The sequence below is a fragment of the Nelumbo nucifera genome, chromosome 2 (genome assembly GCF_055504915.1).
Source record: "Nelumbo nucifera cultivar China Antique chromosome 2, China Antique-T2T, whole genome shotgun sequence".
Lineage (NCBI taxonomy): Eukaryota > Viridiplantae > Streptophyta > Magnoliopsida > Proteales > Nelumbonaceae > Nelumbo > Nelumbo nucifera.
Window position 1 is genome coordinate 99,398,148 of NC_142650.1, and position 8,799 is coordinate 99,406,946.

The following is an 8,799-nucleotide window of genomic DNA, read 5'->3' on the forward strand; positions in this document are numbered from 1 at the left end:
TACTAAAAATAAATTTATAACAAAAATACAAAAAATTAAATTTCAAAAGTTAAATAATAGTTGTTTAATCTCCAATAATTGTCGACAATTTTTTGTTAAATAACAAAACAAAAATAGATTTATAAATAATTATTGAACATATATTGATCAAAAATTACAATAAATAATTACTGAAAATACAATAAATATTCATTTTAGTACATATAAATATATAATGAATATACACTATTATTGTAAAATTATTACTAATAAATATTATTTTTTTGAAATTTATATTCTATAATTGTTAATTCATATAAGTGAAATTAGTTATTTACAATATTATTTATTTATTTAAATAATATTGTTATTTAAATTTTTAAAGTATTATTTATACATTGAATTTAATAACCTGTAAAATTATAATTAGTACTATTAGTACATAATTTGTTACTAATTTTGTAAAATATTAAATTATTATTAATATGAATATTATGAAATGTACTATAATTATTTTTCTACTTTTAATAAATTTTTTAAACTCATTACATGATTTAGTTATTTTAACTATTTAAAATTTAGCCATGTTAAATATTTCGTAATTTAAATATTTAAATAATATGTAAAATAATTAAAATTTTTCATTATTTGAATTTTATTTATTTTAGAGTTATTACATTATATTAAATACTTTTTATATAATTATTTAGCTATTGTAGTGTTTTGTTATTTAAGATATTTAGTTATTAAAATATTTAAATTATGTTTTATTTTTTAATGTTAAATTTGTATTATTTCAATAACACTTAAATTGAATAATTCATAAAATTATAATCTATATTGTTACTACATAATTTCAATGATTAATTTTGTAAAAATATAGAATTATTAATAATATAATATTATCAAATCTATTATAATTAATTTTTGTGTTCTGAATAAATATTTTAAAATTAGTATATAATTTCAATATAATATTTAAATAATTCTGAAATGTTTTGAGTTGACACTTTATTTAGATAGATGTAGACAAAAGGTGGGGAGAGGATATATATGAAATAGAGATAGTTTAGGAGATAATTCCTCTACTAAATTAGAGATTATTTAAGAGATAAATAAGAGTTAGAGATAATTTAGAATATAAATAGGAATTAGAGACAATTTAGGAAAAGTGGGGGAAAGTTGTGCCACTTAGCTAAACATTAGAAAAGAAAATCCCTCTTTCTTTATGGTTGTTAGAAATAGTTAAGTCTATGTTATTTCCTTATTGGTTTAATGGGTAATTATATGGAAATAAAAATAAAATAAAAAATTCAAAAAATTAGGAAAAGGGTTTGGAGCAAGGAGAGGCATGATGACGTAGATCGTCTTAGCCCGTAGGCTTCATCCATTCATCAAGTAAAACAAGGTACATCAAGAGGGGTAATCACAATTATATTGAGCTTCAAAATTAGATGGTGGCTCAGTTGATACCTTATCTAGTTAGTTGTAGTAGAGACCTAAGTTGAGGCAATGGGTTACCTCCATTGTGTAGCCCTATAAAGCCAGAAAAAAAAAGTGCTTAGCATGAGATTAATAACCAATTTTAAAAAAAAAATCAAAATTGAAATGATGAAAATAACCAAAAACTCACATTAACTTCTTACTACATTTAATTATTGAACTAATTAAGAACAACCCATTAAACAAATCTACATTAAAATAAATTAATAGAAATAAAGGGAAATACCTAAACCTAAGGAAAGGAGTAAAGTAGAGGAAAAAGCCTAATAACCCAAGGAAACGAGCAATGATTTGTTTAGATTAGTTCACCCCATGTACTGGTAGTCAAATTTGGGTTTTAGTCATTAATTTAGATCCAAGCTAAGGTTCATATTTAGGTTAATCCTTAACCTAACCCAACCCATCTAATTTACACCCTACTTAGATAGATTAAGAGATATTTAAGAAGATAATAAGGATTTAATGGGGAGGGGTGATGTTACGAATATTGACTATTAAGGTGAGAGAGATTTATTAGAGAATAAATATGGATTTTATGAGAAACAATAAAGACCTATGAGATTTTTAATGATTTAATATAAAAATAAATATGCACATGTATGAGAAAGGAGAGGAAGATGAAGTATGTGTGGGTTCTATGGTGAGAAGACCCTCAATAAGGAGAGAAAGTCCATCTCTACCAGTTGTTCCTAGTATTGTTTTCCTATATTATCCTTCAAAAAATAATCATGATGAAATTCAAAGTAAAGTCCAACATCCTTAGAAAATTTACTAACTAAGATCAATTTTAGTCAAGGAACATGAAACAAATGATTCAAATATATAAAACATGTGACTTAGAAGTAATTATAGTATTTACAACATGAGAGATTGGCAGACTACAACATTTCCAATTTCGACCTGATCAGCTCCTTTATAATCATATTTGTTTTGCGAATTGTCCAGATTCAATGTCATGTGACGAGTGGCACCAGAATCTAGGTACCAAGTAGGATCTAAGGTAGATGGGCCACCACTGTGAAATGTTGTTGGTTCAGCTTCATCACATTGAAAGTGTATCTCAGCAACCTGTCAACACTTAAGAGCACCATGGCCCGGTTTGTTACAGATCTTACAAGCAATTTGATTGTAACCATGGACTTTACTCCACCATTGCTGGTATTTGTTATAGTTATTCCCTTGTAAATTTAGGGGTGTTCATTATATGGTTCAAACCTCAAAGTCGAATCGGACCAAATTGAATTTGCGGTTTAATTCAGTTTATACCTATAAACAGTTTGATTCGGTTTGAGAATTTTCTAAATTTTGGTTTGTGGTTTCATTTTGGTTTATTGAATTTTATGAACCGACCAAATCATAAACCAAATTTTTATATACATATATGAATATATAATATATAAACATTATATATAATATATCTAAATGGAATGCATTAAATTATAAATATATAACAAACTCTTTATTTTATAATAAAATAATAAATAAAAGCTTTTAAGTTTTAAGTTTTAATTTTTAGGGGAGCTATTTGGGCTTTCTAATTGGGTTAAGCCCAAAAGAACCATAGAATGATCCAAAGTCCCTAAACCGTATAAAAAATCACACCAAACCATAATAAAACGGTTTAATTTGATTTGGTTTCTATACCAAAATGGTTTGATTCGATTTAAAAATTTCTCAAACTGTAATTTACTGATTTAGTCTGAAATCTTCTCCAAACCACACCAAACCGGACCGTGAACACCCCTACTTGGGACCATCCATCAAAGGGTCTACAACCCCTACCTCAACAACGGACACCATTATTTGGGACAAAGTTTTTGGATTGTTGTTGAGAATTTGTTTTCGAAATTAAGCAAGATTTGCTCAAGAGTGGTAATATCAACAATGATTAATTGTATTTTGCTCAAGCCACGCACGCTTCATGGTTGAGCAACAAGACAAAAACATCATTAACATTGAGTTCCTCAACATCTGATCAGTTTGTAATAGCAATCACAGATTTCCCAAATCGACCACCATATATAAAACCAAATCAATTAGGGTTGTTAATGGGTCGGTCTACCCAATGGACCCAAACTGATACAGACGTAGAACCGATTACAATTATATTAATATTATAATTATTATAATATTTTATAATTATTATCATATTTTATATGTGAAATGATAAATTTGATAGATAACAAATAAGATAATATTAGTTAAAATGTTTAATTTATTAATAAATAAATAATTTAATATTTTTCTATCATTTTTATTGAGGTTGTATTATCAAAATTTAATGTTTAACTTATTATTTAAATAAACAAATATAGTTTTCAGTATAATCTGGACCCGATAGACCCAACTATTAAGATGGATTCAGGTCTGTGATTTTGTCCCAATTAATAATTGGTTCAGAACTGGTTCTACCTAGACCAAAACCATTGACAGCCCTGAAATCACTACGAACAAACAAGTTCAGCTACTACTGAAAGGTTATCAAAAATATTTGTAGGTCTCTTAATTTAATTAAAAGTACAGAAAAGTACACTATACCACACTGCAGAATTCTAAAATTTCACTGCAGCCTTACACAATTTGAAATAATAAATACACCCACCCTAAAACACCACTACCTGCCCGTATCAATTCCGAGCTGGCATCTACCCCAACTGTACTGTGGGGTAAAAAATTGTTAGGATGTATTGAACAATCATTCTCCCTTAAAGTATTCATAGTCCCTTTCTTAAAACTTTGCATGCAGTTGTCTTCTTAATAAAAGAAGGGAAAAATTAGCAAAGGATATTAAGAGATCCGCAAGAGAAGACCTCAGAGTGACTACTTGAGCTAATACACCTGAGAGTGAAGCAAAAGGCCAACTAAGAACCAATTGGTTGTTGGGCCCATCCGAACCTATTGTTATTTATAAACAAAACATGTAAGAAGTTTATGACGCTTCTAGAGTAAGAAATACAGGATTAGTTCCAAAGAAGATAAACCAGAGAAAAGATAAATGAGAGAGAGCTGAGGTCTCCAACAGAAGTTAAGCAATGTCCTCAACTCTCGTATCTTTGCCAAGGGATGGTGGACTTCAATTTTTATGTCTCTCAAATTGTAAGAAACTGGAATACTTGCACCAGCTGGGTTTAATTTCTCACTGTCACTGGTTTACTAAAAGTCTATCATCTAGTACAACGTCATATCTCTTCATGATTTGAAGATTGAATCATGTAATATAATTTTGTACATATTTCAGGGACAGGACTATCATTAAGTTTGAACACGTTGAGTCAAATATTGCAAGACTATAAACATCCTACCTGAGATACAACTGTACGACCACCCACCTCTTCAATATATATTTGATTATGGGTTAAGTACACTGCAACCCAATGTCTGAATGGGGGCTGGATTCATCTCCTGTACGGCAGAGCTAAAAAATTCTGAGTCATTCTCCTTTGATTATTGTGTGGTGTGGTCATTGTAAATTCATCCCAAGATGTGGTTCCCAAACTTCAATTAAGCCATTCGGGTCAAATATTGCCAAAGCTCAAATCCCTATCTAGTCCATGAAAGGAAGGAACCATCAACTATGCTCTTCACTTTGGTACTTCTTCTCCCACCTCCATCGCTGGGTTTTCTGCTGGGCTAGGTGTTCCACTAAAGGCTATGTAGTTTATCTTGGCTCCATTCTTGTTTCTTGGTGTACTAACAATCAAGCCACAATCACTTGTTTTAGCACTGAGGCTGAATTTCGGGCTCTTGCTGAAGTTATTATTGAAATTGTTTGGTTGTGGTCTCTCCTCTCTAATTTAGGTGTTTATCTCTCCTCTTCCCCTCTTTTTGGTGTGATAACATCAGTGTCATTCAGCTCGCTGTCAATCCCATCTATCATGCTCTTACAAAGCATGTCAAGGTTGATTTTCACTTCATTCATGTAGAATAGTTTGTAGTCTGTTCAACCTCCAACGCATAAGCTTCTCTGATCAGATCCACTCATTTTTACTTGCTTGGATCTGAACTTAATGTCTTTTCACACCCATTAAGTTTGAAGGGGCGTATTGGCGAGTTGAGACAAGAATCCCAATTTGACTCTAAGGGCTTATTCGTTTCCTCTTAACTCTTATTTCTTAAGAGGAATCTTTTAACTTTAAAGAGAAAAATGGTTGTTCGTTTCCTCTTATTTCTTATTTCTTAAAGTGCATACAACTTTTTGTTTTTTAATAATACCCCCAAAAAGACAAACAAAAACTCTCATATATGGGGTCAAAATAGATATTTGATCATTTTCAAAATTCAGAATTCATAACAACATTCTCTGCATTCAAAGTTCAGAGGAAAGAAAAGTTCACCAATACCAATATACCTCTTAATGTAATTATTGTACTTTCAGATATATAAGACTTCAGAACAAACGAACAAGCCCTAAGTTAAAACAAATAGATTATTTTCTAGACTCTAGTCAGTTTCCTAGTTATATATATTAGACCATGTTTTCAAAACCGGACCAGACCGGATGATCAGACCCAAAAACTAGGAATCGGTCAGGTAACCGGTTTGGTTTTACCCTGAAACCATTATTTACCCAAAAACCGTTGAGACCGAAAAATTGGGAACCGGTCAGGTAACCGGTTTCATTTTACCCCAGAACCGTTATTTCCCCAAAAACCGTTGATTTTGTCAACAAACCACTAACCTGGGTGATCGAAACGTTCAACGGTTTGGCTGGTTTTTATTTATTTTTTATTTTTTTATCAAAACGGGCCATCCGTTTGGGTCGAACGATCGGACTGTTCAACCCAGGACCAGACCCCTGACCAGTTAATTGTCCAGTTCAGTTTTAAAAACCTTGTATTAGACCTATCTTTTGTCATTTGTTTTGGACTCAAATTCTTCTAACTCTATATATTCGATCATGATCAATAGACAAAGCATGGACTTCTTCTCGTTGTTCTCCATATAAGGTTTACCCAATGATTTAGAAAACTTAGCTTCTCTCCAGCACTTAGAAATCAAAGATTGCTCAAGTCCACATTTCAGAAGCTAGGGACATGTTTGGTTCGATGTCTTAGGTCGCATTCTTTTAATTCTTGCTCATTCTCGACAAGAATGGGCAAAATTGATAACATTAGAGTATTTGGTTACAAAATTCTTGACATAAATATCACTCTTTTTAGAATGAAAAATCAGCCCATAGCATAAAAATTGAGGTTGTCTGCAGCATGAAAAGTAACTATGCCCCATCTTACTCATTTTCATTCTTTGAGAAACCCTATGCCTACAAAACTACCGACTTAGATGTTTGCTAGTAGACTACCATGGAAACTTACCTTGGCGGACATTGACTGCTGGCCATTCATCGGTAAGCATCTAAGCCAACATTTTTGGAGACTTAGGCTGGTGGTATATGATCGTCAGCATAGAGTTTTTATTTCTTGTTTTTTTTTTTTTTGAAGAATGAAAATAAACTATATAGGGAACTTATCGATCTGAAAAGAATTCACTTCTAGGAAAAAAATGTTTGGTTTATACTTTATAGCAATATTTTCTCATTCTACCCATTTTTGTCCATTTTAGAATTTCATCTTGGTTAAGAATGAGAAAGATTGAAAATTCAACCAAACAGGGCCTAGAGCTCCGCCGGCCACCATCGCCCTAAGCTCAATTTGATCTCCAAATGTGAAAATCTCAAATTTCCGTCAAATCACATGCAATGTTTGGTCAATCAATTCAAGAGCTGCAAATCTAGGATTGTTCTAAACTCACTTCATTTTCAGAGGGCTCCCAACATTCTACAATCACTTTCCATAAGTACCGCGGGAATCTTGCATCCCTATCCAACCATTTGCACAAGTTGGTATGCCTTCAAGAACTAGAAATCTAGGACTGTCTAAAACTCATTGCATTCTATCCCCAGCAATGATTTCCATCAAGGATTTCCAGAATATTGACCTCTTGGAAAAACTTGACCTAACAATTGCAGGACTTGTTGTTTCTTTCTCCTCTTTTGGACTTCCTGCAGCTGCCTACTACCCTTATTACGTCTCTTTGCCTTAAAACGGTGCTACAAGCTGATATCCTTTTGCAATTGGTTGACAAATCTTACATTGCTTGAAAATTTAGAAATCATGCGTAAATTCATCGTTTTGAGAGGTAAAGCAGGCTTTCTCATCTAGAAATACAGGGTTGTCCCTTGTTCAACGATTGGTAACTAATAGGAAAGCTTGGTCCAAGTCTCCAAGATGGAGATTCCTTGCATAAAGGTAGATTAATGGCATGGTATTCTAAAGAAAGATAAAATGAGAGATTAGTCGAATTCTTATTCATAATGAAAAGCAGAAAAGGCCCATCATTCAGGCACTTATTCCATGGCATTCACTTTTATCTGATTTCTACCACCTGGTTGAATATGTATGTATTACATTTTCTCTACTATTTTCGATGTACATGGAGTCATGGAGGATACTCTTAGTAACAAGCAACTTTCCTGCTTGACAAACTCAGAAGTCGGAACATAAACTTGTAAGGGATGCCAAATTTTGTTACTATCTTCGGTTTTCTGTATTCTTTCAGTTCGAATTGTCATATGAAAGTACATTAGCTAAAAATCCATACTGAGCACTTATCAACTTGTCAGTTGTCATAAAAGTGTTTTACAGTTCTGCATATTTAAGTACTTCACTAGTGTTTTTCTTTTTTTTTTTTTTCTTGCTTTTAAGGCCATGGCAATTAACTTGTGTTTTTAGCTCTCGGTGTCTCCAACTTTGTTTTTAGCTTTGTAACATTAGTTCGTAATGCAGCATTTATATATTTACTTCATCCTCGATATTCAACCACATCACCATTTTCAGGTTTTGGATAGAATTGTAGAATTAAATCATCACAGAAGGAAATTTCTAAACTGTAATGTAAGGTGGTCATGTTTGTAAAAATCCATTTTCTTGACCATCAGCGAGTTTGGGCTTTGGACAGTCATGGAAGACACGTTGAAGAGAGACAGAAACATTGCTTGGAATTTGGGAATTCATATAGTGTGATACTTGTACGAGTGATGGTATGGACTATATTCAGATGTTACCGAGTCCGAGTCCTCTATAGGCTTCACCATTAATCCTTCAAAACCGCCGTTGCTCCGCTTTCTTCAGGGGAGCAAGCTGAGCCATGAATCGATTTGGGACAATAACAGACCGTTATAGTTTCATCATGTATCACCACCCCCACTCCCCCTCTAGAGAACCTCATGGGCATCATCATGAACCAACCTCAAATGACAACATATATCGAATTTTCATTTAGGAATATCCAATTTGATCGGTTTGAAGACCTAACCAGTAG